At 38.1% G+C, this 13,458-nt stretch overlaps 1 long non-coding RNA gene across 2 annotated transcripts in view; it reads right to left on the reverse strand.

Moving 5' to 3' along the window:
• LOC141508042 (uncharacterized) overlaps positions 1-7,612 on the reverse strand; it is a 90,041-nt gene extending 82,429 nt beyond the window's left edge. For both annotated transcript variants that reach the window (XR_012474328.1, XR_012474327.1), the window contains exon 1: positions 6,518-7,612. This is a non-coding gene — a long non-coding RNA (uncharacterized LOC141508042). The remainder of the gene's footprint in view (positions 1-6,517) is intronic.
• Between the last annotated feature and the right edge of the window lie 5,846 nt (positions 7,613-13,458).

Below are 13,458 nucleotides of genomic sequence, written 5' to 3' on the forward strand. Positions count from 1 at the left end.
TGTAGTAGGGGACCTCTATGGCTAATATTAGAGATTTAAAGAACTCTGGTACCAATGAGTCCATACTTCTCACTAACAATATCTTCCACTTGGCTATTTTGACCTTGATCAAGACCTTGACAAATTATTCCCAAGAACAAGCTCCTCCCATGATGTCAGCCAGGGACAGCTTCTGATATACCCGGACACAACCTCATTTCATAACTTCATATGACCTCTAGTGTCATCCAGCAGCCTCAGAGATTTCTGAATTTCTCAATAAGCTCCTCTCCAACCAAGATTTTCTCTCAATAAAGTTCAGAAGCCAATCTCATAGCAATTTCTAGACACTTTATAGTGAGTAATTATTTTGCTCCTGTAAGTCTCCATCAATTTAATGCATCAGCTACAAGTCTTTGTCTTCAGTGCCCACTCTAGGTCAAACTGCAAACTAAATAAAATTTGTCTTGTTCCCTTCATGTCTTCCTCTCAATGTCCATCTCTTGTGTGCTTATACTGCACTATCCAACTGCTGTCCAGTAACCTCTCTGACTGCCTAGAGCTCTTCACTATGCCACCAAAGGCATTGTGATTGATAGACTGCAATCTATCCCCAGCTCTTTATTTTGTCCTGTTGAAGTCTACCCAAAACTAACCATGGTACCAAAAACAACAACAAAAACAAAGCTAACCAAGGTTAGAAAGGACAAATAAAACAGAACACTTATCCTATTGGAATAATTGCACTGACTCAAAATAATGTTTCCAGTTCCAAATCCACAGTCTTATGATTTCCATAGAATTTTAGGCATCAGGAGCAGACCTGTGAGAGAAGCATTTTAGGGCAGGACAGTCTTCCCTATTGTTCTAATGCCCTAATCTCACCACTCTTGTCTACTTAATAGTGATAACTTGTGCATACAGTACTTTATAGATAGTAAGTTTGTAGTACATTTGATACTCTTCATAGCCCAAGTAGTCCAAATCAATTGCTTCCTCTAAACATAAAAAAAAGGATGTGTCATTATATTGATTTCTAGTAAGGCAGTACATTATCTGAGATACTCCCCAAGGGATACTCAACTTGAGTCATCAGCCCAGTAGTAAACAGTGTCTTCCGGGTTTGTGGGATGCCTGGGTGGGATGACCTTCCAAAAAATGTAATATCCCTACCAACCACCAGAGGACACCCAGCCTAAAGACAACTTGACTGCTACCTAAGCTAGGGGAGAAAATGTATTATTCAGAATGTAAAAATATGTCATCTATGGTCGAGAGATAGCTCTGGGGACCTCAAAATCCTCCTCTTTCTATCATGATTTCCCTTACATCTACCAAATTCAGATTCTTAATATACTGTGATCATATAGTATATTAAACATAACAAAAATAGAAAGTAAATAAGTTCAGTGCTCCTACAACCATCTCATCAACCTCTTCCCATTTGCTCTCCTAGATCTCAGAAGTTTAAAATCCCCAAATCCTGTACCCACAGCTTATGAAAATGAATAAGAGAGGACTTTGTCTATATCCAGATCCCCTTTCTGGATACCAGACAATGGGAGGAGAAGAACATGGGAAATCAGTCTCCCCTTCTCAATTCATCAGAATTTCTAGAAACATGCCAGTTGGCAGTCTTGGTGCCCAGGATCCCTTCTTGTCCTGGCTTACACTTCCTTCCTAGTTCTAGGCTCAGAACCTCCCCATCTGCCCTAGCCTCCATCAGTCCCCAGTCACCACATGATAAGCTACAATAGTCAGTCTCTGTTGTCTCTGGTCTATGTCATGATGGAATAAGAGGAGTTCCAATCCAACAGCAGCCATTTCTTGTCTACAGATATGCTCAGCATTGTCAGAAAGTCAGACTAGCAGAAGGAAAGAAAAGCAGACAACCCTGGAAGCCAGGGAATGAATTCCATACCCATTTATCCTGTCTTATGGCATGTTGTCTGTCAAACGCTAAAAAGAAGATTCACAAAAAAGGGGGGGGGGTTAGACTAGCATCTCATACCATATACTACAATAAATTTCAAAGAACATCCTTATAAGAAAGTTACACCATTAAAAAGAAATCAATAAAATGAAAGGCTATATCATCACTGCCTGATGCTCCTAGTGAATGACAAAAATTATTGAAAATTGCTTTGTCAGTCTCCCCAGATCACCACCCCCCAGTTAGAGGAAAATAATAATTTAAGCAGGCACAATGGCAAGGTTTGTGAATAAGTTAATGCTTTAAGTACATGTTCATTCAATGATACATTTAGTCAGTAAATAAATATTTATTAAGTACTACTATATAGGCACTGTGCCAAGTACTGGGGGATACAAAAAAAAAAGGCAAAAAACAGTCCTGCCCTCTAGGAGCTTACAATCTAATGGGAGAAGACAACACATAAAAAGAAACTAAAGAAAAAGGGGAAGGGAGGACATTAGGCAGAAGCAGGATGAAGTCCTGCCATCTAATGGGAAGATGTCCTCAGACCATCCTGTCTATTCAGCATGAGGGAGGGGCATAAGGGGCAGAGGATGCCAATGAGATGCAAGTTTAAGAGTTGATGTGATATTGTAGGATGAAGGGTTTCTGGAGACTGACAAATCCAGGAGGTCAGTCAGTTGGAAAATGATGGCATGACTACCTTCAGTATCCTTAACTGGAGGATCCAGGAGGAGTTCTCATTTAGACTCTTCTCTGACATTATTACCACTTCCAATACATAGCCTTGATTACTGCAGGAGTCTACTGGCAAGTCTGCCTGCCCCTAGTTCCTTCCCAATTCATTTCATTCTTCAACCAGTCACTAAAATGATTTTCCTAAGATGTGGGTCTGACGGTGTCACTGCCCTATTCAATAAACTCCAGTGGCTCCTTATTGCCTTCAAGAGCAAATGCAAAATGCTCTGATTGGCATTCAAAGACTTTTATGAATAACCTAGTCCCCTCCTACTTGTCCAGTTTTTTAATACCTTCATCTCCAACACCTGCTCCTCCACCCAGTGACACTATCCTTTTGGTTTTTCCTCTAATAAGACATCCATTTCTCTGCTTCTGGCATTTTCTCTGGCTTTCTCCATATCTGGAACATTCTTCCTACACCCTTGGACTACTGACCTCCTAGGCTTAAGTCCTAAGTAAAACCTACCTTCTTATAGCAAGTCATCCTTAATCATTCTTAATTCTCATGCTTTTCTCCTTTTTAATTGTCTTATTTATCTTGTATATGTTTGTTGGTATGCTATCTCCTCCATTACAGTGTAAGATGTTTGAGGGCTGGGAGTGTCTTTTTCTTCTTTTTGTATCTTCAAAACTAACCTCAATGTCTGATAGTACTAGACAATATTTATTGAATTGAATTTTCAAATGTGACAAGAAAAGTTAAGAGATCTGACCAAGATCACACAGTGATAGAAATCAAATTTAGATTTTCCGACTCCAAGTCCACGTTCTTTCTCAAGCATCACAGCTCCAGTCTGCCTACACATTATGGTAGCCCTGTGTCCATGTTCTTTCTCAAGCATCACAGCTCCAGTCTGCCTACACATTATGGTAGCCCTGTTAGCATGTGGACTCACTGTAGTTCAGCATGGCCACAATGGAAAGAATAGGCTTTCCCAATTGGTTTCATTTTTTACAGCAGAGATGAATTCTTGGTTCTAGAGAAATTTTCTTGACTTTTTTTTTTAGAGAATATTTTCTCCCTCCTCAAACCTCTTCTTTTAGCCTTTTAAAAGTGAAAGTTCAAAAGGTGAGACCTGAGGTTTGAGGAGGATAGCAATGGAGGGAAATAGTATGTAAAACTGTTTATTAAAAGAAAGCATTTAGGGTTGAGTCAAAACAGACTCCAGCCTTGGGTAATTAGGGAGCACCCTTTGTATAAGGTATGGTATATAGGAAGCTGGGTGGTATGGTTTCCATAGGGACTGAGAGTCACTTAGAGTCTCCATGGAAGTTGTGAATTGTTTAAGATCAACAAGGTGAGATTAGGAGTTGTTTGAAGTTTCTATGGAGGTTAAGATTCCTTTTCTCAGGAAAGGTTACTCAACTGAATTCACCTGGGCAAGAGTGAAACCCAGAATTGGATCTAACATTCCAGCCTTTTGTTTTTGTTTTTGTTTTTTTTTCGGTTTTTGCAAGGCAAATGGAGTTAAGTGGCTTGCCCAAGGCCACACAGCTAGGTAATTCTTAAGTGTCTGAGACAGGATTTGAACCCAGGTACTCCAGACTCCAAGGCTGGTGCTTTATCCACTACCACACCTAGCCGCCCCTCAGCCTTTTGTTTTAATTATTTTGGAATTAGGGTCAGTTAGTGATTAGGGTCAGTTAGATGGCAGAGCAATAGTACTTGCACAGGTCTAAGGAAAGTCCCTTGCCTGCAAAGACTATGGGAGATTGAGTAGCATTTCTGAACAAAGGGTTACTAACCCCACCTCATCCTTGGAGGGTTTCTAACAACACACCAAGATGGGAATTTCTAGCTGCAAAATAGAAAGGGGATACTTCTTGAGACTAGGTATAATGGCCCAGTCTTCAGAGGCTGCTTTCTGCAGGAGGTACAGGAAGATCAGTGGTGGCTTGTGGATCAAAAGGAGGTTGCAGCTTAATCCAGTGAAACAGGGTGTGAACAGCAGTAAGAGTTTTGATATGAGACAGTCATTTTGCAATAATATTGTGTGGAAGGGCCTAGAGAACGTTTGAATAGTAAGGAGTAACTAGGACATGACCAAGGGCCACATGTATCAGTGGTTTTGCAGAACAAAGTAGATGACAAATAAGAGGACCAGCAAAAACAAAAGTACTATGGAGTACTTAGCGGAGGTCATTAAAGACCATTTTCCTCTTGAAGAGAAAATAAAGGTCTTCAACTTGTGACTTTTTTCATTATTCACTCAATTCGGAGTCCAACCAATGGGGAGTTGATAATATGCTCACAACAACAGCAGAAAAGAAAACAACAATAGCAATGCAGAGAAGTGTGGATAACAAAATAGTATCCCATGACTTTGGTAGCTGAATCAAAGTATTTAGCAAATATCATGTAATAGTTACCTAATCTAGGCAAGATTGGTCTTAACAGTATGTAGAGGAATACTGTGTAGTACAAGGGCATATTGAGCATGCACCATGTCTTTCGTTGACTACTTGCTCTGATTGTGGACATCTGCTAATGAGAGAAAAAACTGGGACATAATTGAAACAAAGTCAAATTAGTCCTTGGTAACTCAGTAACTCAACACACACACACACACACACACACACACACACACACACACACACACACACACAACACACATATATATATATATATATATATACAGTTACTCAGATAAAGGTCTCATATCACAACTATTGTGTGTTGAAACCTAAATGTTGAACAACAATATATATATATATATATATATGTATATATGTATATATATAGTTACTCAGATAAAGGTCTCATATCACAACTATTGTGTGTGTGTGTGTGTGTGTGTATGTGTGTGTGTGTGTGTGTGTATCTCAGGATCAAACATCCTTAACTTTTAGATTTTAGGTAGGTGTCACAACAGTCAGCCAGGAAGTCAAGACTCAGTTATAACAGGTGGGAAAAACTCCTTTTCAAGAAGCACAGTGGAGAAATTGAGCCAGAAGGAACCTGTCTTGGACTGAGACCAAAAATTGTTCTTTCAGCCTGTTTCTGGGCACCTCTACCTGTGACAGTTTAGGTTCACATTTCCTCTGAGTAGTTTGTGACTTTAGCCTGTAGAAGTTCTTCCAAATGGGAGATTACTGACTTAATAATCCATTAGACAATACCTAAAGTCAAAATTCAGAATAAAATTCATCATGATCCCAAAATCTTGAATCTCAACTAGCAAATTCCATCATTTACAGCTTAAGTCTAGATACAGCTGTTTTCTCTCATGGATTGCTATAAGCAATAAAAGTTTACCAGTTCAAACATGCTTAAGAAATTTCATCACTTGCTTTTGTTTTCTTTTTCTGAAATTTTAATTTGTCCTGGTGTAAAGACAAAATCATTAAAAATCATTTCAATTTTAGACAGGAACTTGCAAATCTGTAACAAGCCAGGTTCACTGTTTAGAAACTGTATGACAAGTTGGTTTATTTCCCAGGGCTAGTTGACCTTGTCTATATTGAATAAACAGGGATCTCAGAAAAAGGAGCTGGATTTTTTGTCTTTGTCTGCCTATCCTGTGGTGGGCTATACCCTTTAACATTTAGGTTTCAACATTATAATCCAATTTTTGTTTCAGGATATACTAGAAAAAGTACTATACTTGAAGTCAGAAGCTGCTATTGTTCCATTGTTTCAGTCATGTCCAACTCTTTGTGGTCCGTTTGGGGTTTTCACAAAGATGGTAGAATGTTTTGCCATTTCCTTTTCCAGCTTATTTTACAGATGAGGAGGAAAATGAGGCAAACAGGGTTAAGTGACTTGCCCAGTGTCACATTAGCTAGTAAGTGACTGAGGCCAGATTTGTACTCAGATCTTTCTGACTCCAGGTCTGGTGCTATACCAACTTTGCAACTTACCTGAATCATTTGCCTTCTGTGCCTTGGTTTTCTCATCTGTAAAATAGGAATGATAATACTTGTAGTACCTACTTTGAATAGTTGCAGTCAAAAGGAAATAAGTGAACTTATTTTGTTTACTTATAGTCATTTCTTGTACGGAGGGCTTTTATTTGGGCAGAGAAGTAGTAGTAATAATGATATTTCTACAAAGGAGAAAACAATCAATGAAATATTTTTGAAATATAAAAAAAAATAGAAAGCAGTTCAGAAGGGTTAATAGACACGCAAGTCCATGTTAGCCCCTACTATATTATTGAATACATAATTTTTAAAAAATAGCTGTCCACATTAGAGTATCCTAGTTTAATTTATAACCAGCAAATAATTATCTACTATGAGCAGAACCATTTTTAGGAACTAGGGAGGTAAGTATAAGGAAGGATATGATCCCTAAAAAATGTTCATCTTGATTGCTTGTAGATCATAATCCCTCCATACTTTTTCACCCTATAAAATCCTGTTCCTGTCTTTATGAAAATTCCCTAAAGAGGATTTATCTGATTCTCAACCAATGGTGAGTTTCAGCAAGTTTCATATAAATGGTAGGTGTTTGAAAACTATTTGATGAACCAATAAATTGTTCATTATTGCCTAATATTTGTTGTCCATCCAATTGCTGAGCAAATTCATTGATGTGTTCTACTTTTACTCCTTTTTTTTCTTATTCTTGGATTAACTATTTCTTCTTGCAATACAAAGTAGATTTTTCTCTCTCCTACCACTAATGACATGGATTCATTATTCTGAAAAGTTTGGCTCCATCTAGAGAGTCCCTAAGGTACTGGGTCAGATCATCTGAAGAAAAGAGAAAGTAAAGGGTACAGTTAACTAATAGTATGCTCTCTCAGAACCTTAATAAAAGATGCTCAATTGGTAATCTATTCTCACAAAAACACTACATAGCTAGACTCTAGATCTTCTAATATCTTCTTTGGAATGAATGTAAATATGATAATAGTATTACACTTCATTTTAGTAATCTTAAATGGATAGAAATTCCTTGAGGATAGGAACTAGATTTTTATTGTTATTGTTTGTTTTGGTATTTATATCTTCAAGTCCAGCACAGTGATTAAAAAATAATAGTTGCTTAAGAAATACTTGTTGCTTTCTTGATTAAATTAACTGATTCATGTATTCAAGTGATGTGCATTTGAGTATCTACTATGAGCAATGCATTCTGCTAAGCACTAGAGGATTAACAAAGAGGAATAAATCACAGGTTATATATTCCCTCAGAGTCTATTATCTAGTAGAAGTGGTGACATACATGATAAATATAATACAATATAATGTTGCTTCACATAAAAAAATAAGAGTATGATAAGTAAATAAGAGAAAAAAGGAATGATGGATGAAATAAGTTCCTAGAAGAGAAAGAAGTTCAAACCAAGGGTGAAAATGGAAAGCAATAGAGGAAAATATTTTCTCCTGTCCTAGGAAGAAAGAAGAATAAATGAAGGGATAAAGAGGGAGACATTTTGGGGTAAGAAAGAAGGAAATTGAGAGAGCTTACAGTTTCTCAACGAAGTTTCTGCTTTAGTGTCCAGGCAAAAATATTTTTTTTTTTTAGATACACAAGTACTACTTGCTTTTTCAGTAAGTTTCTTTTAACTAATCCAAGTCAACAAATCTTTATTCATACGACCTACTTCATAGGGTTGTTGTGAGACTGAAATGAAGTCATATCTGTACAGGGTCTGGTACATTGTATGCACTCTTTAAATGTTTATTTCCTTCTCTTCCCTTTGATGAAGGAAAAGATTTTAATGGTTGGTCTAGTGTAGGGCTCAAGATTGTATAAATGAATTCACTGAAAGGATGGACTTGATTCAGAAGTATTTAGGGACAAAAACATTTATTCTGTTAAGGTAACAAAGTAAAGGAATTAAACAGTAATGGAAGTTTAGGAATTAGTGACAGAACAGTTGCCTGATCAGCAGCAACTAGCTGGGAATAAGCAACTTAAAGAGAGCCAACACAGAGAGAAATTAGGGACAGTTGCAAGATGATTGCAATGGGGCTGAAGCAGTTGCAAGCAGCAGGTACGGACAGGGTTTATATAGGGGAGCAGCACATGCTAGGAAAAGGATAAAGGAGGAATTAAGGAAAGGATTGGGGTAATTAGTTGCATCTCAGGACCCCTTTTTGATGGGATAGTCTTTGAGGTGTTTGTTTAAGGAGGAAATATTGGAGAAATATTTGTCTAGCCTTTCCTATAATACTAAAGAACTATTATCTGTGCCTGTCTGACCTTTTCTGTGGTACTTTGACTTGCTTTTCATTGTTCAGTTTAACCCTCTTCTCAAATGTAAATTCACTAATATGACAGAAAGCAACTTCAGCCTCTTCTCCAACTCCTCCTCCACCTGACTGACTCTTAATCTTCCAAGTTATATGCTGACTCCAGGTGAGTCAATCCTAGACCCTCTTCCCCTGACTCCAGAGTATAAGGGGAGGCTGTTAAAGATATATATTACACATTAACAACAACATGGTGAGATGATCAACCTAGATGGAAGCAGCTCCTCTCAGCAGTTCAGAGAGATAGGACACCTCTATTAGACCAGCTATGGACAATGTTATCCCCATCCAGAGGAAGTAAAACAAAACAAAACAAAAACACTCTTCAGAATCTAATGAACACTTTATGAAAATCATCTCTCATGTATCTCTTTCCCATAATCTTAATTCCTTATTCCGAAAATGACCAATCTGTAAACATGTTTATCAAAAACATGTATGTATGGGAGCGGTTAGGTGGCACAGCAGATAGAGCACCCGCCTTGGGAGTCAGGAGTACCTGCGTTCAAATCTGACCTCAGACACTTTATAATTACCTAGCCGTGTGGCCTTGGGCAAGTCACTTAACCCCATTGCCTTGAAAAATCTAAAAAATATGTGTGTGTGTGTGTGTGTGTGTGTGTGTGTGTGTGTGTGTGTGTACAATGCTAACCTGACTCTTCACTGCTGAGGGGATTGGGGTTGGAAGGGAGGGTGGAAGGAAATTTTGTAACTTAAAAATATACATGTGCATACAGATGAAAAAATAAATTAAAAAGATATGCATTACAAAGATGAGTCTGTTTGTGGTTATTGATTAGGCTGAAAGGCACAGGGCCTACATGCAAGAATGTGGGAGTAAGGCAAAAGCCAAGTGCTGTTCCCCCTATATAAACCCTGTCCTTATCCCCTGCTTGCCTTAGCCCCATTGCAATCACCTTGCAACCGTCCCTAATTTCTCTCTCTATGCTGAACTCTCTTTAAGCCACTTATTCCCTGCTAGTTGTTGCTGATTAGTCAACTATTCTGTCCCTAATTACTTTATTAAACTTCCATTACTGTTTAATTCCTTTACTTTGTTACCTTAACAGAATAAATGTTTTTGTCCCTAAATACTTCTGGAACAAGTCCATTCTTTCAGTGAATTCATTTATACAATCTTAAACCCTAAGAGAAAGGAATAAGCATTTAAAGAGTGCATACAATGTACAAGGCCCTGTATTGAGCACTCTACAGATATGACTTCATTTGAATCTCACAACAACCCAATGAGGTAGGTCCTATGATTAAGATTTGTTGACTTGGGTTGGTTAAAAGAAACTTACTGAAAAAGCAAGTAAAGTACTTATATATCTAAAAGATATAAAATATTTTTGTCAGGACACTAAGGCAGGAATTGATCAAACAATCACCAAACTGGGAGAAGTCTTCCTATCTATCATTTTTTTGTAAGGTTTTGAATCTTACAATTTTTGCCCACTCTCCCTTCCCTGCCCCCGCCACAGAAGGCACTCTGATATTTACATTGTTTTCATGCTATGCATTGATCATAATTGAATGTGTTGAAAAAACATATCCTTGAGGAAGAGATAAAATATTAGAGATAGCAAAATTATATAATACATAAGGCAATTTTTTTTTTTAGGTTTTTGCAAGGCAATGGGGTTAAGTGGCTTGTCCAAGGCCACACGGCTAGGTAATTAAGTGTCTGAGACCGGATTTGAACCCAGGTACTCCTGACTCCAGGGCCAGTGCTCTATCCACTGCGCCACTTAGCCACCCCCTTAAAACAATTTTTTTTTAAAAATTGAAGGTAATAATCTTGGTCTTTATTTCAATTCTGCAGTTCTTTTTCTGGATATAGATGGTAGTCTGTGTTGTAGATACCCTAAAATTGTCCCCTGATAATTGCACTGATGGAATGAATAAGTCCATTAAGGTTGATCATCACCCCTATGTTGCTATTATGGTATACAGTGTTCTTCTGGTTCTGCTCATCTCACTCAGTATTAGTTCATGCAAGTCTTTCCAGGCTTCTCTGAAATTCCATCCTCCTGGTTTCTAATAGAACAATAGTGTTTCATCACATACATATACCACAATTTGTTTAGCCATTACCCAACCAATGGACATCCCCTCAATTTCCAATTCTTTGTCACTACAAACAGAGCTGCTGTGAATATTTTTGTACAACTGATGTTTTTACCCTTTTTCATGATCTCTTCAGGGTATAGATCCAGTAGTGGTATTATTAAATCAAAGGGGACACACATTTTCATTGCCCTTTGGGCATAATTCCAAATTTGCTCTCTAGAAAGTCTGGATCAGTTCACAGCTCTGCAAACAATACATTAGTGTCCCAGATTTCCCACATCCCTTCCAACATTGATCATTGTCCTTTCTGGTCATAATGGCCAATCTGAAAGATGTGAGGTGGTGCCTCAAAGATGCTTTAATTTTCATTTCTTTAATCAGTAATGATTTAGAGCAATTTTTCATTTGATTGTGGATGACTTTGATTTCCTGATCTGCAAAATATCTTTACATATCCTTTGACCATTTGTCAATTGGGGAATGGATTATTTTTTATAAATTTGATTCAGTTCTTTATTTTAGAAATGAGTCCTTTGTCAGAAACACTAGTTATAAAAATTATTTGGGAGAGGTCTTCCAACCCAACCTAATGACCTGAGATACCAAAGACCTGCTCCAACTAGTCCTAGGTTGACCTAAGGTCCCTGACCTCTGTAAGTGTGCTTGCTTAATGAAGTCCATGCATATTACTATACATTCCCCCTGTGACGATTGAGGCTAATCAACATAACATTCGAGGTATAACCAAGGTGGGAAAAAACATTAAAGAGTGATGGAAAGGGTGTATTGATTAGATTGTACCCTGACAATTCAGACCAATGGCTAGTTTGGAGGGGAAGAGAAAGCGTCTCAAATTGTTTATAAGACATTGTCACAATTCAGGGCGTTTTCCTGTTGGGGAGATAGCCCTTTCCTGTAGGAAAGTTAATAAATGCTATTTCATCTCCAGACTAAATTTTTATAATTATGGGCCATTTATAACATGGACCTATGTGGTACCAGCTCCATGCAGCTGGATCCATGTTGATCTAAGCTCAGTCACTGTCTCATGACTATTTCTCTTTCCTCCTTGGCTAACCTTGCTGTTCTCCCCAGCCCAGCTTGAAGCAAGTTCTTCTTTGTTTAAACTTACCATCTTCTTAAAAATACACTTTCTTAACCTTGTTAAAGGACCTAATCTGCTTTTAGTAGTAACCTGTGAACTTTCTGTAGTAACCTATGAACTTTTTGAAGTAAGCTGTGAACTTTTACAGCAACCTGTGAATTAGTCTATGCCTTTTTACTATCCTGAGTGTGTTTGTGGGGGAGGGGGGGTAGAAAGGAGAAGAGAGGGCAGCCTACTGTACTAAGTCATCAGTCTCATTTTGGAACCATCTGAGTCTAGTGGCCAGATATGAATGAGGATAACCAGAGATAGCTTTGGATGTGAGGCAATCAGGATGAAGTGATTTGCCCAAGGATTTCAACCCATGTCCTCCTGACTTCAGGGCCACTGCACCATCTAGCTGGTGTTTTCTACTGCACACCTTCAAAGAACTTATAGCTATTAGAGAGATACAGCATGTATACAGTAAGTATAGAAAGTAAGTATGAGGGGCAGCTAGGTGGTGTAGTGGATAGAGCACCAGCCCTGGAGTCAGGAGTACCTGAGTTCAAATCTGACCTCAGACACTTAATAATTACCTAGCTGTGTGGCCTTGGGCAAGCCACTTAACCCCATTGCCTTGCAAAAAATGAATAAATAAACCTAAAAAAAATAAATTAAAAAAAAAGTAAGCATGAGTGGAGATCAGAGCACTAAGAGAATCAGCAAAGGCATCTCTTAGGCAATTGTTCAAGGATAGAATAACAGAAATTGTCTTTGGAACTTTCTATCATCCATGAACTGGTCCTTCCTTTTTCTCTTTTCTGCTGGGTGTTAGCTGATAATGAGACCTTTACAACCTTAAAATAAATTACTACCTTTATGAATGGTCCAGTAAAATTGGACTTAATTATAATCAACCCAAATTGGTCTTCTATTGTTTCTCACACATGACTCTCCATCTCCTACGTCTCCAGCTTTTCTCTCCAACCCTGGAATGCATTCCCTTTTTGCTCTACCTCTTGAATACCTAATTTCAAGATTCAGCTCAAAAGCCACTTTCTTCAAGAAGACTTTACTAATCCCCACAGCTGCCAATATCTTCCTCAAAAATTAAAAAAAAAACAACTACCTTATACCCACTTGGCATATACTTCTGTGGTTATTTGGTTCTTGTTCTTTTCGCTCAATGAAGTCCAAAATGGCATCACTATCCTTAGAGACAGGTTACAGTATGTTTGACTGCAGCTGATCAGACCAACATGTGAATACCTTACGTATCTCAGATTTCCTATGAACTGCTTCAGTTCTACCCTGCTCATAGAACATAAGACCCTTTCTCATCACCATTCAGAGTTGTTCTCTTTAAAATTTGAAAGCTTGGCAGTTTAGCTCAAAGAAAGGACCTCCGTGTCTGGTATCTTATCCTGCCAGGTGA

Source organism: Macrotis lagotis, chromosome 1 (genome assembly GCF_037893015.1).
Source record: "Macrotis lagotis isolate mMagLag1 chromosome 1, bilby.v1.9.chrom.fasta, whole genome shotgun sequence".
Lineage (NCBI taxonomy): Eukaryota > Metazoa > Chordata > Mammalia > Peramelemorphia > Peramelidae > Macrotis > Macrotis lagotis.